General features: G+C 37.1%; 1 protein-coding gene and 1 long non-coding RNA gene across 3 annotated transcripts in view; both read right to left on the bottom strand.

Annotated features, from left to right (window-relative positions):
• NKAIN2 (sodium/potassium transporting ATPase interacting 2) overlaps positions 1-16,248 on the bottom strand; it is a 508,528-nt gene that overhangs the window by 141,096 nt on the left and 351,184 nt on the right. The window lies entirely within an intron of this gene.
• LOC128078155 (uncharacterized) lies at positions 1,407-3,988 on the bottom strand. Its single transcript, XR_008205333.1, has 3 exons — positions 3,950-3,988; positions 3,791-3,851; positions 1,407-3,024 (listed from the first exon to the last, which is right to left on the bottom strand). It is a non-coding gene; the product is annotated as an uncharacterized LOC128078155 (long non-coding RNA).

Genomic DNA, 16,248 nt, shown 5'->3' with positions numbered 1-16,248 from the left:
CCCCTTGCATGTGGGTTGGCTTTCAACTTCAAACTTGAATCTGTGTCTCAGAAAACAAGGATTAGGATTAAAAGAATTAACAAAATTAAATGTTTCCCTTTGGTAGTTTATCAAACTTTGAGTAGAACGTGTCATGCCTTCAAATGTTTAACAAATCTGAGTGTTGTTATTGAACTGTTTGCAACTACTGGCTTTGAGATCTTTCATTAGCATGTTCATATAATGGAAATGATGAATCAACTCTAGAAACTCAGAAAGAAAAAAAAAAAGAAAACAAGCAAACAAATAATACAAAATGTAACTAGTAGAGTTGCAGTTTACAGGAACTTGAATCACCCTACGCTAACAGCTGAAACAAACTGAAACTGCTGGTAGGAAGGAGCACAGTTCACTTGTTTTAGTGGGTTCTGGGTGCTGACCATCTTAATGTATAGGAAAACTCTTCATTCATTGTGCTTGTTTTTTTTTTTACCAGGATTGTGACATTTTAACCAAGTTCTCTGTGAACGGAACTGAAGAGGACAAACATTTTCAATCAATCTTATAGAAATAGAAATCCAGACTAATATTTCAAATTCCTCTTATCTTTTCATGCAAGCTACATAGAAAACGAGATTAAAAGGAATATATACATATCTTCCTCAATTTTGAATTAACAACAGAAACATACTTTAATCAATAACAACCAGTACTTCATTCTGAGATAGACAACAGTGCCTGTTTATGATTCAAAGGAATCTTATGTGCTGTCAAGGAAATATTCGAGGTAAGCAGGTTAGCAATAAGGTTTCCTACAGTATCTAAAACATTTATTATCTTAAGACACAAAATAATTGCACAATTTTATACTGTAGGTTTTGTAAGAGAAAGCAAATAAAGCAAACTCAAATGTTTTCTGTCACCTAGACAGGTGTTACTGCATGCTAACAGAAGAAATACCAAAAACCCATCCAGAGAATAGAAGCAAACTTTATTCACTAAGCAGTCATTTGACATTCCTTTTTACAGAGCCTGCCCCTTGGGCCAGGGTGTCTGTGATAAAGATAAGCTCACACTGTAAATGCTTGCTTTATATCCAGCTATGTTGAACTGTGCTAAAAGCAATATTTGCAGTTAACATTACTGTGCAAATTTCTTGCCATTTTAGAGATAGAAAGACAACATTGTCAATGCTTCTTTCATACTAATACTCCTACCCAAACTTCTCATACAAGCATTCTATATTTTAAATGCTTCTTGAATTGGAAAGTTTTTTTTTCTTTTTACCAATTACTTACCAGTGAGAATATAAAAAGCAAAATCTCAAGCATGAATTTGAATGCAAAGCTAAAAATCATTAGCTCCTTTTTTAAAAAAAAAAAAATAATCTTTCAGAAATATCTATGTTTACCAAATTTCATTTTTATTTTAGACAATTTTATTTTCATGCAACAATGTGTGTGAAAATAAGACAATGACTCCTTACAGTAATCAAGGGTGCTCTTATAACTGGCACTACTGAAATCATCCAAGAAAAAAGCATAGGACACAGCTATGTTCAACCTTTATTATAAATGCAGGTAGACAGAAATGAAGTGACCCACTTGCTTTCACTTATGTGGCTGCAACTGTCAAACTTGGAGATCCATGTTTTCCTCAGATCACTAATGATTTTTCTATGGCACATTAAATCTACTGACATGTAAAAAGAGTCTTGTTTAAGCAATACCAGCCCAAAGTGCAGCAAAATAATTGATAGCTTCCCTTCTATACTAACTTCATAAATCATCTTTAAATTTCTGTTTAGCTGTTCTTGAGAAATTTTTCTTTAAAATTTGCTTAAAACTATATGGCCAAATACGCACAAGAAGAATCTAAAGCCTACTACAAACCTGTGCTGTCCACATTTGCAGAGATGATCATGTTTTTATCCTCACTTGTAAGCACAAACTGTTTAGGCATCTCAGAATCCAATTTTGACTTATGAACACACAGCTTGCTTTCAGAAATATGCTTGCATGTGTAATTAAAAGATATGGGGTAATGCTTACAGCTCCTGCCAAGGCATTCAGCAGAGAGCACCCTGGAGAAGGAGATGAAAGCAACTAGAGCAGTAGCCAGACAAATTGGAATATGGGGCAGAAACAGCAGGAGCCAGGAGCAGATAAAAGGTTAATGCAACAGTTGTGAGAGCAAGATGGGAAATGTATCCCAGGCAGAGCTTAAAACAGGTCCTGAGATTCACATGAAACAAACTGGTGAGTGTGAATTATGAAGATATAGTTCTATCTTGGGACTTTTGGCAAGCTTATAAATCATCTTTGCTTTTCTCTCATGGTTTATAATATCACTGGAATACCTCGATGGAAATATAAACTCCTAAGTGAGATATCTGTTATTCATTCTCTACCTTGTAAGTCATGCTTGCTGTAAACAAACATTCGCTGGCTAAGCATACATCTACTCATATTTGAACTCAAGGACCTCCAGTGATGAAAAGCATAACAATAATCTGCACTTTGCCAAGCCTACCACAATACTTCATCAAGGCATTGGAGAGTGGGAGGATGGGGGGCCAGAGGAGAGAAGAGAGTTATTTCTGTGCATGTCTGCAAGAAAAAGAACACGGTCAGGTGCAGGGTTAGGTTAGGCATAGGAAAAATGAGGAAAATCCATTTTCAGAGACTTGCAGTTACACAGCTCCAATTAAAACCAGTGGGAGATGTTTGGCTAAATTCCATGCAACACTGAAATTTGAGGGGAAAGTTTTCAGCCATTAACTGTGATACAGTTTAGTTTGAAAGCTTAATGAGAGAAGGAAAATAGCATTTGGGGGGCAAGGTATTTGCATAGCCACTTCTTCTGCAGGTGTCTAATTGGTAGTGATACAGGTTTCATTAGAATACGCAGCAGGTTGTGGAGCAATCTAAAATGCCACTGAAGATAAATGCATTTTGTTATCAGCAAATGTAACTGCTTGCACTGGAAATCAACAGTGGAATATACCACACAATATCCATCCTGCATACTTCATTTCACTCAGTTCTGTGGAGAAATTGGAATACACAAAGAATTAACACCTTGCATGTTGGAGAGAAGTTACTTTAAAAGCCACAAGGATGGAAATGTAAAGTGGTGGGGGGGGGAGGAAAGCAAACTATCCACTTTATTAGTGCAGTGTTTACTGCAATCCTTGCTGGAGAAAAGAAGCAGGTGGTGCAACAGAACCACCCTCTGAAGCTAGTGAGCCTTTGTATTTTTAAGACACAGTGTGAGAAGGTAAGCTAGGCTTTTACCAAATCCTCTGTGTGGGAAATTAATTCCTAAATAAGCTATTCTCTTCCGAAGTGTGGTATCTTTGCATAGAAGATATTAAGTATTTCCGCCTGGGCAGAAAATGGTTGTTGTCTAGGAATGGATAGGAATGACAAGTCACAAACCATGAGGAAATACTGGTTTTGGGAAACCTCTGCCTCCCAGCTCTTTGTTAAAACTTAGCGTGATTGTAAATATGTATCTGTAAAACAAATGGAAATAAATGCAGTACTGCAGAGTATTAAACCCACAAATATTAAAAAACAACACCAAACCACACAAAAAAAAAAATTAAAAAAATGAAAGCAAAAGCAAATCCAAAGTGAAATACAGGAAATAGGGAAAAGCACACAGATGCTGAGTTAAAACATTCTAAAAAAACGACCACCTTCTAACATTAGAGTTATCTTATATTCCTTAGCCTTTGGGGATTTTTTTTCCCCTCAGACTTTAAATAGTGCACAGGACTATCTTCTCATCCTGTGCTTATACAGACCTTACAGACCTTGGCAGGAAATATCTCGGTCCATGACTGACACTGCCAGGCAATTTGCTTACTGCATAATCAATGAAAAAACAAGTGTTATAATTAAGAAACATACAAGAGAGTTTGGCTAAGCAGATTACTACACCAAAGAATAGATAGAGGGCTTACCCTTATCCTGGGCTTGTTAGCAAATCCCAAAGGGAGGGATCTCCAAAAAGAGATTCTTCCCTGCTGCTAGTCAGCTGTTGAATGGGGTCTAGGAGAGGTAGAGCTGAGCTCCACCCCTCCCAGCAGCACAGGTGAATTGCCTTCACCTGTGCTCCCAGGGCTGACTCATTGCTTGCCTCAGGTGATCAATCAGAGGTTTAGGCCGTGATTCAGCAGTTCCCATATACTTACACAGAAAAGAGATGTCATTAACAAAAAAACTGTGAGGTAACCTAGTAATCAGAAAAGCTGGAGTCATGTGGCATTCTGGATGATACAGAGGAATTTTTTTTTATTTTTTAGAGATGATTATCTCAGATTTAAAAAATTCTCTCTGTTCTCTGCATATTATATGTGACCACTAGCCAAGAGTTTCCATCAGGAATGTGATTTCTTACATGCAGAGTGAAGGTTTGCTTACATTTCCAGTAATATATACTTTTTTTCTTCAGGAAATGCCTAGATATTTATAACAGAGAGACAGGCAAGCAGCTAACTGACCGCTTTGAAGAATGCTTCAGCACAGAGATGGAAAACCTGACAGATGTGTTGCATCCACACTCACTCTCAGGAATCAGGGCTGCTGATGTTTCTCCTGGGCCTCCTGGCTGCCAAGCAGTAAAAAACCATCAGAGCTAAATATGCCATCCACTTTGAGTTCCCCCCAGTCTGAAGATTAAATGAGAGGTTCTTAGTTCGCTACTACCAGCATATCTGTGGGTTTTCCATTCTTCTCACTAATCACCTGCCTGCTGAGACCTGCCACAGATCCTGCACATCATCTGTCTTAGAAAAATGGTTGCTTTCAATTACAACTTTTGTTTCACATAAACTGTGTGTGTGTTCTGAATCTTAGCAAGTTAATAAATATGTAGAGCTCTGTACTTATGTATGTATACCAGGAGCTACTTTAGAGTAGTTTTGGAAAAAAAAAAAAAAAGTTTCCAACATCTTACTGCTTGCCTGTTATTTTTCTCTTTCTGCCTAACTCCTTTTCTTCTACTGAATTTTTGAGCCCAATGGCAGATATTAACAAAGTCTGACAGAGATGTCTAGATATTAAAATCATACAAATTTCATGAAGATATGAAATGGGAAAGAGGAGCCTATTACTATGCTCTCTGAGGAAAAACCCAAAATGAGTATACAGTTTTTCCTAAGGGCTGGCTTGGTGGATCACCAAGGTGTTATTCTTTGCCAGAGTGCTTTTTTTAAAAATTTAATTTAATTTAACTTTATTTTATTTTGGAAAACTTAGGTATTATCACAAATGAGAAGTGAGTGTCAGTAATTGAGGTAAGATCTGAGAATTATTTATGACAGCTGTAGAAAGGGAGAGAGTACTGCGGAAGAGTACACAGACAGGACAGAGGGTAGTGGCAGTGATCATGATTGTGAAGGATATAAAATCATAGGAAATCAGGTCTTGGTTGTTACTCTGCACATTCAACAATTGGTTTTGTATTTGCTGATTTATATTCTATCTTTTTGGGATTCTGCTTTTGCATGGGGTTTCCCAAGTCTATATTCTGAATAATGGAAGTATACAGCCTCCATTTATAGTTGCCAATATGACACAAACTTCTCCAACTCTGTGGAGGGCTGACTATAGGAACAAACTTTCCTTGTCCTAGCATTGCAGTAGAACACTAAAACATAAATATTTATTGCTTTTGTTAACTTTGGAGAACAACTGTTTTGATGAATTTAGTCATGCTGCAAATTATCCCTGAGTAGGCTATTAAATCTTTGCATTTGTTTATTAGCAGTAGCTCATATGTACCATTTTTAACCTCCTGTGGAATTTATTCATAACTGGTCAGTATGATTATTTACCATTTATTCTTTGTGCACTTTGATTAATCACCGGAATCAGATAGCATTATTTCTGCTCCAGGAATGGATGACCTCTGTATTATAAGCAGGAAAAATATCTTGTTTGTTAATGAATTATACATGAATATACAGTTTTTGATGACTCCTGTAATAAAGGCAAAAAAAGGCATTAATACAGAGCTACGATTCCTTCTACTAACTGTGAATACCCTACAGATCCATTCTTTCTAGTATTTCTGATTCATTCCCTTCCCTTTACTATTCTTGTGAATAAAGTCTTCCTTGTACAAATGTTTGTGAATAAAATCACTGTGAGTGTGACTCAAATAAATCAGCAGCAATAGCACACAGGCTTGTTGCTTCATGCACCTCCAATTTAAATAGAGTAGGAGATTAATTCTGCTGGCTACGTAGACGAGCTCACCTTCCCAAATTAAGAAAGCTAGAATCCTTATTAAGTTAATGTAGAGAGAGAACTAGAATTTTTCACATTCTAAGTTCCTCAGGAAGCCCAGGTCTACATTTGTTTATAAGTACATAGTCTGAATATTTTAAAGTATGCAGTCACTTGAAAAATGTAAAGTATGCATAGTGCTAATTTTCACGAAGCATAGATACATCTTTTCTTACTGTGTGTATAGAACAAGAGATAAACAAGAGCTTGAGGGGGATTTTTTTAAATGTATCTATATTAGATTCCAAGAAATAACACTAGATGCATCAGAGATTACACAGAGGAACTAGTTTAAAAATATATATATTAATTATACTGTCATAAAATATATGAGACTTGGGGAGCAATATAACTTGGAATGAAAGCAATAAATTGGAACAAAAAATGCTTTAAAATGTGTAATTATCATGCATTAAGCTGAAAAAACAAGAGATAGAAATATCCATGCTCTTCAAAATGTCAAGTTGAACTCCTTGCTGTGAGCCAGGCTGCTTAATATATGGGTGGCTTTCAGCTCTGAAACTCTAATGCATAAAGGACAGCACAACAGGATGTTATAACTTCGTGAAGATACTAAAATATAATATTTTATTAACATTAAATCATTTACTGGTATTTCTGAAGAAATATATTTTTGAATTTTTGTACCTTTACCAGATAAACAAAAACCAAAATGTCACCTGCCTGAGACCACTGCTGTGCTCAAGGTCTCTGTGCTCAGTAATATAAAACCAAACTGGTTTATTTGTTTGTTAATAAACACATCTTGCTAATCTGGGTTTCTTTTGTTTCTTATCTTGCAGCTCCTGGAAATATGGGAGAATCTGTCAAAAAAAGTCAAACCAAACCCAAAATCCCAACCTTTAAATCCTTGCTTCAATTTCAGCTTTTTGTCAATATAATAACTAAAAAAAAGGACAAAGTTTTATTCACTGAGGGCTACATGTAATTCACCTTGCTGTCTTTGCTGTTGAGAGGTACAATTTTGTCACTATTGCTTGTGTTGAGCAATGCCTCATATTATGAAAACTATCCCTGAAGACAGCATGAGCAATTAGAATCAGAGTCAAAACCAGCCAGGTAAAACACACTCAAACGTTGTAATCCCTGCTTCTATACACAGCACTGACTGCCCAGATAAGTCGTCTCTCTCTCTGTCTCTTCTCTTTTTGTCTCTCTCTCTCTCCCCCCTTTTTTCTAAGGACAGTTTGATAAAAGTAATCAGTTTAATCAGTGACCTTGCTTTGAAGACCTAGGTTACTGGAGATGATTTTGTTTGCATATGTAAATGTAATTATTTCCTCTCTGAATGCAGTTAGCTGCAGCCCAGACCTCTATATGTAGACTGAACACTGATAGGGATTCAGGTAAGATTTTGAAAGCAGCTGCCATACGAATTTGTCATACATGTGTCCACAGATAATTCTCCCTTTAAGTGTACATCTAATTAAGGCTCCACCTGTGGATTTACAATATTATTCACTAGCCCTCAGAATACAAGAGGAAGTACAAGATGCTGAATGTCACCAGTATTTCAGGAAATGGCAGAGATCTCCATGAAGAAAAAGCACTAGGTTACAAGAGATGTAGATTTTCAAGTGAGAGGGGAAAGTTAAGATAATTTTTCCTAATAAGAACAGGACAGAGAATTTCAGACAGTTTCCCAGTACATACTGTCCAGTAGAGTTTGTAGGGAATTCACAATATATAGAATAGTAACTTAACTACTTCAAGTGATAAGTGCTCCTCCACATCTTTAAGGAATGTTATTTATTTCTATTCTATTAGTAAGCCCTTTAAATTTATTTACTAAGAACCTAAAATCATTAGCTTTCACTATAACTTTTTTTCCTGTAAAGAAATAGCTGCTAGACTGCTGTGCAGAAATATGCTAGATTGTTTTTATTTTTCATGAACAAACTGAAGAGATTGAGTTTCCTCCATTTCTTGCTATGTTTTATTAATCATTATTTCCCCGCACTTCTCTTGTTGTTTCCCACACTTTTAAAATGAACGCAACAAAACTACACTCAGGAGACTAAAAGCAGTTCACAAATGAAACATTTAATATCCATAGGTCAAGTTTATCCTCAGAGCTACAGTGTCTAACCAAGTCATTCTCTTATCTCTGGTGTCTCCAAATTCTTTCCAGCATATGCAATCCAAGATATTCCTTCCCATCTCACAGGAATAACCTACGTCTCTTTTTTTTTTTTTTTTTTTTTCTCTAGATGCATGACCTTGGATTTGGCACTGTTTGCATTTTTCAGATGAGCCCATTTCACCAAGAAATCTAGATTAATCTATAAAGCTGACTTGACCTCATCATTATTTATCAGTCAAGCTAGCCAAAACACATTTTTTTCAGTTGTTAGGAATTTTGTTTGCTTATAATTTAGTTTCAGTCCTAATCAGATCCCAGTCCATGTCCAAATTAGACACTGAACTAGCAGACTTGCCCTAGAGCTCTAACCCAACAAATGACCTCTTACAGCCTATAATAAAACTAACGTTCTTGCCACTGTTTGCTGTAAAGCTGGCAGGAGCATCATTTCCCTGAAAATCCACCTATTTGGTATCCTTACAATCATAAAAATATAAATGTGTTTGCTTTGTTAACTACAGAGAGAGGAAAACACAATGAAGTTTTAGAGAAATCATGTCTACACCTCAAATTCAAAATTTGTAACCACTCAGCATCTCAAATTGGAGGCATGGTCTGAACCTGATGAGAAGAAAGTTTGCAGAGATACCTGACTTTAGCTTGCTGTATTGTCTCTTCTGTAGGATAGCCGGTAAACAAAGTTGTGGGCAACACTGGGTATTAATGCCATACAAATCTCGCTGCCAAAACTGTGTAATATTCTTAAAAAGGAAAAGTTAAACATGAGATGTTGTTAGGAAATTGCCTTGGGGAATGAGTGTTTCTAGGGGCTTATATTAGTGATTGGACACAGCCTGGCATTAGAATAAATAGAATAGGATAGAATAGTCCAGTAGGAAGAGACCTATAAAGATCACGGAGTGCAACCACCTGACCACTTCAGGAAAAAACAAAAGTTACATCATGTTATTGAGGACATTGTCCAAATGCCTCTAGAACACTAACAAGCAGGATACATCAATCAAATCTCCATGAAGTCTGTTCTAGGTTTTGACCAGCCTCACCGCAAAGAAATGTTTCCTAATGCCCATCTGACCCTCACCTGATGCACTTTGTGCTGTTCTCAGCCTGCTACAGGTGACCAGAACCAAAGCCCAGCATCTCCCTCTGCTTCCTCTCCTCAGGCAATTGCAGACAGTAGTGAAGTCATCTCTCAGCCTGCTCTTCTCTATGCTGCCAACACAGTCATAGAACATAATGCTCAAGCCCAGTGTATGCAACTGGGTATGAATCCTGACTACTGTTGAACCAGAGGATAGTGTCTTATCTATAGTTTATTCATGAAGGTAGTCTCTTTGCACCATCTCACAACAGAAAATTAAGCTTCCCAAACCATGAGATATCTAGAGATACCCAGACACACCCCATCAGTCTTTCTATACAACCTGCCTGTATATTGAGTTATACCAATAATAATATGCATTAGCTAGGTCTTGTTACTGTGCATATAGAATTTTTTTTTTGTTGTTGTTTTCTAAGTTAGTGATTTCAAATCAGTAACTTCAGATGCTATTTTCAGCGCAAAAATAATGATATGGCTGACTGGAATAGATACTGTATATTAACCTTTAATTTACTCCAGGCATAATAGCTTAATCTCAGACACATAAAAGCAATCCAGGTCTGAGTGCTGCTGTTAGGAAGATACTTTCTTCAGTCAGAACAGCTAGAATACAGAGCAACTAGCATACAAAGAAACAAACATGTGACTTTGGTTTCACCTTGACGATGACTTGATTTTCCTCTTATGCTGGAAATGATTTGTCTTTCCAACTAGAATAAAAGAAAATGTTCCTAAACAGAGACCTAAGAAAAGTAGATGCATACTCTACACACATTTACGTATGTATTCTGGACTGTATTTGGAATGTGGCACTGCATGGTGTTTTAAATGATGTTGTGAATTACATGGTTCATAAAACTGCAACAGAAATTGTCTGAGGAAGGCTTGGTTCTAAATAATAAAAGTTGTCTTTTATTTTTTTTTTCTATGTAGCTGTTGACAGAAGCTTGTTAACTTAAAAGGAGAAGCTGCATCTCCACGAAACAGATGTATAAATATTTTAACAACATCATAGATGTTTTCCCTGGTGCTGCAGCACGTGGTAGCTTCAGCTTCTAAGCACACACAACGTACACACGTAATTCAGCTGGGAGGGAAGGTAGAGAAAGAAAGCAAACATGGTTCATGGTTAAGAGAGCAGGTGGGGCTTGGCCAGATGAGAGAGCAAATGGGTCTTTACCAAGTGATCAGCTTAGAGCTTTAGCTACTTTTTAATTCCTTTGTTTAAGAAGACCCTCTGGGTGCTTTTGGGCATTCAATCTAAGGAGCATTAACAAGGCCCATTATAATTATTAGTATCTACAAGTGTGCCTCATCCAGAATCATTTGTAAATACAATGGCAAACCTTATTTGAAAAAATGGAGCAAGGCAGAGAATTCTGCTTGCAAAATACGGAATTGCTGCTAGGTGCTCCTAGTTTCCAAGCGTTTAATCCATCCTTCATGTACAATTCAGTGTGCTTTGGAAACAAGAAAAAGGAAACTTATTAATATATTATCAATGTATTTGTAAACCTCACTGAAGGAAAGCATGCTGCTCTAGCATCAAGCATGAGAAAAATGCCCTGGATATTTTTATAACACAATTTAAATGATCACTTGCTAGGCTACTACACAAGACAGAAATAACTTCTTATGTGAAAAATGGAAAGCTTTGTAGAAGAAAATCCTTGCATTCATATTTGTGTAACTTTTGGCTTTGCATTTACTTGTCCCAAGAGTGGTAATTGTATCACCCTCACAGGATGGCCTTTCCCTCCTCAGGGCAAGTCAGCAGCTTTCACTGATATGACACAAGCTCCACAGTACCCAGGAGGTCTCTTTGGTCCGGTACTCTGTCTATGCAAATGAAAGCTTTTATGAAGCAAAATCTCTGATTTTCACTTCACTAAAATGTACCGACCATAAAATTATACAAAACTAAAAAACGCGGTGGTTTTTTTTTTTTTTTCTTTTGAATTTTTCATGGGATTTAGGGTCACTCAGCTGTATTCATATCTCAGAAAAGAAACAATGTTTTCAACATTGCAAACTACAAAATACAATGAGGACTCTTACCCCATATAGTTGACAATAAGTATTACTTTATGAACAAGAATCTGGAATTGCAAGTTAAAGAACAGTTCTTAAATATTAATAAAGCATACTTTTCCCCTACTTCAACCCAAGAAAATATAAGGTTTCTGATGCAGTATTGCAACATTGGTCTTTTAATGCTTATGACTTCTGATTAATTATTGATTACATTTTTCCTAAATAATGTATTTTCATCAGTTAAAAAAAAATATCAGGAAATCACGGTAAGAATTTCTGCTGCTGGTATGAATCTAGAGTGTGTGGTCATGTACAATTAGAAAATAGAGCACTGCTAACACTGACATAAACATTTTTGGAATAATCAATAGAGTGTCCCTTGAGGGCCCTGCCTGGGCTGTGGTCACCTTACTCCCACCTCATGATCTCATCCTGGAGCAGTTCTGCTCTTGTCACTGCAGGCCTGTACCAGATGCAGTCTGGTCAGGTACAGCTCGTCTATGAGAAAGCACAGTGCTGGTAGATGACATGCATGTTTTCTAGTTGCAGATTTTTAAGATGTTCAGTTTTGTCTTAACGTCTGTTGCCTGCATTGTATAAGAATGCGTAAGACTAAACTACAATTTTCATTCAAAATTGCTGTTTACAGGGATACTGCAATTGCCTACCATTACAGTACCATTACAGCTGTTTACAACATGTAGACTGCTTTCTAGCCACCCAGCCGCCTCCCTCAACCTTTCTTCATAACCTCTGCTTCTCTCCATTCCTGAGAATTTATTTTGTTCTTAAATATCTTAACTAACTTGCTGATATGAAATATTCAAGCATACAGTTAATTTAGCAAAATGATTTTCACTCTCAACCTTTTTTTCTTTAGTAATCAAAACCATTCTTCAGCTATGCTGAACAAAACAATATCCTTTCTTGTTTGGTGTGCTATTGCAGCTGATGAGGAACTGCTCTCAATCTATGACAGCTTCCCCTATTTTCATCCTTGAATTTGGTGCTTGGCCCTTGAAGCTCAGCCTGATGTCTTTCAGTGTTGTTTTATTTGAATTACTGCTGAATCAAACAGGATTCCTTGATTCTCAGCTCCTTTGCTGTTAAAGGGTTCCCGCTGAGCCTGACATTATCTCAGCAGCTTCTTTGTACTGTCTGTGATTCCTGTGATGGAATTATACAGTACTCTTTAGCATAATGAAATCCTTGGTCTTTTTCGTCATTTCTGGTACATTTTGTGGAAGGTCCAACTTTTACAATATTTGTGTTCTCCCTCTTAGAGAAGCTAACGGTGCTTGTTTACATACAGAACGCACTTTTTCCTTTATGGTCTGGATATTGTGAACATTGTGGGCTCAGAGAGACATCTTCTACATGTTGAGAAATTGTTTAGGAGCAGTGCAGAATCTTATTGTAAGTGAAAGTTTTTCAGTTTCCTTGCACTATATCCTTACTACTTGTTAGTGAGCTGTGCAGACCTCTTATAATTATTCTTTTTCAGTTTAAGATATTCTGGTGCTGCACTGAAATTAAATATATAGACTACTTTGTCCAGCTCCCTACCAGCTATTGCTGCTGCTGTTTGCAGAAGTCAACAAATATCCTATTTATCAGCACTCTGATAAACAGATCAATGTACCACATCTGCTTACTGGCCTCAGATTATTTTCCTTTTATAAAGCATTAGCACTTGGCCTTACTCCTCCCCTATAAAACCTCTGCTTTTCAGTGTCACAGTGGTTACATTGTTGCTGCCTCCACAAATAAGCTGGAATCAAAATTCTCACTGATCTAGTAACGCCATTACAAAATACAGCAGCAGAATGGATGTCATCTTCTGTAATGGATGTGATGTTTTGGAAGAATGCAGCAATCAGAGAATATTATATTGACATATGACAGATGCTATAGATACATGAAATATTCTTGTATCTTGAAACTATTGCATCACTGTTCTAGAAGTGTTATATGTATTTCTGCATGTATATACGCATGTGTTCCAGTGCATGCGTGTTCTCTGTTCCTATAATTAGTCTGATAATTCTGATAAACATAATAGATACTGTTTTGGTGAGATAGAGGACATGAACCCAATTCAATTTAAAGACAATTTGCTCCTACAGTCCTGCCAGGCAGTGTTAGGAAAGTGAGACATGCATCTCCACACAAGGCAGCAAGGCTGCTTATTGCTCTGCTATCTGTTTCCTCTGTTGTTGCATTCTGAAGAAATTGGACTGTGGTCTGAAAGCCTGGCAGTTCCTGGGCAACTTGACACTGTGCAAGATTCTGCTGCTGATGCTGAGGCACCAGGCCTTTTGGAGCAAGCAGAATACAAGAAGCCCTACTGGAATGGCTGGTGTTATTTTTCACTCTATTTTCACCACAGAATAGTGAGTGAGCACTTCCTTCTAATCATACTGATTTTGATGATACACATAATGGACCATTTGTGCCAAAACCTTTAGGGTTTCTCTCTTGCTGCTTGAGCATCTGAAGCCTAGACACTCACTCTTGTTTTGCAGCAGAGATTAGCATCTTTAAGTATTACCCTGGGTAGCCCAGTCCTTGGTTTGGAATCAGCCTAGTTTGTTGCTTTGAAATAGTCTTCCCTAGAAACTGACATCACAAATCTCACAATTGATCTTGTCTCTGACACAAAGCTTACTTTGTATTCTTCCAAAAGGAATGGTACTGTGTAGTTTTATCAAGAAGAGAAAGCTAAGGGGCAACATTAGAAAGTTAGCATAGACGTAAAGGGTCAGGCCAAAGATGTATCCTGCCTCCTGCCCTGATTGTCTAAGTGGCCAGAAGCAGATGTCTTGGGAGGCAGACAGAGAGGGACAAGTATATTACCATTATTTCCTGAAATACTCTTGCTGCACAGTGTTAACTATGTGTTTAGTAATCCTCAGAGAATTTCTGTTCCATGATAACAGTGTTTTCATGTAAAAAGTAATGAAAACTGGAATAATTTATCTAGAGTGATGGCAAACATAGCTATCAATAATCTTTTGAGGTCCATTCCTGGTTGCAGAATAAAACAAATTATTTAAACAAGGGGTATAATTCTTGTCCTTATCAATGAAATCTCTTTCACCTAATCTTATAACATCACATTTAAATATAAACTAATTGAAGATTTTTCTTATGAAAGTGGAGATAAATCATTTCTGACATTTTTTAGGATGGAATGAACTGCTGGCAAGAAGTCTGTTCACTACAGAAGTTTGGTGGGCACCCAAAGCCAAATGCAGATCAGTTTTCCCTAAAACACAGACCAGATTCAACCTGTTCCTTCCTGTCACGTTTGCTAGTCATTTGGTATCATAACATTATTTCTGTCCACGCTGTCTTCCTGACTTCCTAATCTTTCCTTTGAAAGTGGCAGTAATGAACTTTATCTTCATATTTTCATTTTTATGCTTTCACCCCCAGATTGGCTACAAACGTCAGTTTAATTCTTGTTACCACCACTTTCCTGTTTATGCAACATTGGTTTGTTTTCCTGGAAATAAGCATTACAGGTAGTCTAAGACTTTCTACATTTCCTGCTGTTCTGTTCCAGTATGTTGTTTTATTCTCCTATTAATCACCTTCTCTTCCTTGCTGAGAGCACTAGTAGACAGATCTCTTCTACTCTGTTTCATGCATTGTGCACTAGCTAATTACATTAGAAGACTTGTGCTTTATAATTCTGAATTGTTTCTTTATTTATGAATTCTATTCACATAAGTGTTAGAAATACAGGAAGAATTTGAGCCCTGGAAGCACAGACTGGTGTTCTGCCATTTCCTCTGTACAGAAATCCCATGAAGGTCAACAAAGGAAAATGTGAAGTTCTGCCTTTGGAAAGAAGTAACTCCTAGCACCAGTACATGATGGGAGAGAAAGCTGCCAGTAGGTCAAGGCAGATGATCCTTCCCCTCAGCTCAGCACATTTGGAGTGCTGAGTGTAGCTCTATCTCCTCTAACACATCCAGTATGAGAAAGTTATGGACACACTAGAGAGAATCCAACAAAGGACCAGAAGAATGATTATGGGATTGGAGCATCTCTCTTATGAGGAAAGATTGAGTGAGTTTATGTTCAGAGATAATTTTATCAATGTTAATAAATACCTGAAGGGAGGGCATAAAGGGGACAGAGCTAGGCTCTTCAGTACTGCCAAGTGACAGCACTAGAAGCAGTGGGCATAAAATGGAACACAGGAGACTCTCTCTGACTATCAGTCAGATATTTTTTACTGTGTGGCACTGAGAGGCTGTGGAATGTCCTTCTTAGTGATCTCCAAAAGTTAACTAGTTGTGGGCACTGTCCTCCTGCTCTGGCGTTCCTTTTTGGGCAAAAGTTGGAGCAGATGGTCCTGCCATCCTCAACCAGTCTGTGATTATGTCATTCAAACTGTTTCTATTATTTTATCTCTTAGAACCCCCCACAAGTGGTGACTATCTTTGAAACACAATACGAATGGAGATCAAGTGTAACATCAGCATTCATGTAATGTCAACCTGCAATCTCAGCCTTTCTTCCTTGGGAAGAAAGAAAACAAAAAGGAAAAAAAGAGCTATTTTTTACTTAAAACAATTGTATCAAAGAAGCTCATCTGTTTTACAGTGATTTCTTTACAATATTTTTATTTTGTATCCAGTACTTCTCTAGTGAGTAAAATACAAAAAAGTCTGGAGACAAGGACTTTGAGTATTTTT

The sequence above is a fragment of the Tympanuchus pallidicinctus genome, unplaced genomic scaffold (genome assembly GCF_026119805.1).
Source record: "Tympanuchus pallidicinctus isolate F22 unplaced genomic scaffold, pur_lepc_1.0 scaffold1, whole genome shotgun sequence".
NCBI classification, from domain to species: domain Eukaryota; kingdom Metazoa; phylum Chordata; class Aves; order Galliformes; family Phasianidae; genus Tympanuchus; species Tympanuchus pallidicinctus.
This window is presented reverse-complemented; position numbering and strand designations above follow the sequence as displayed.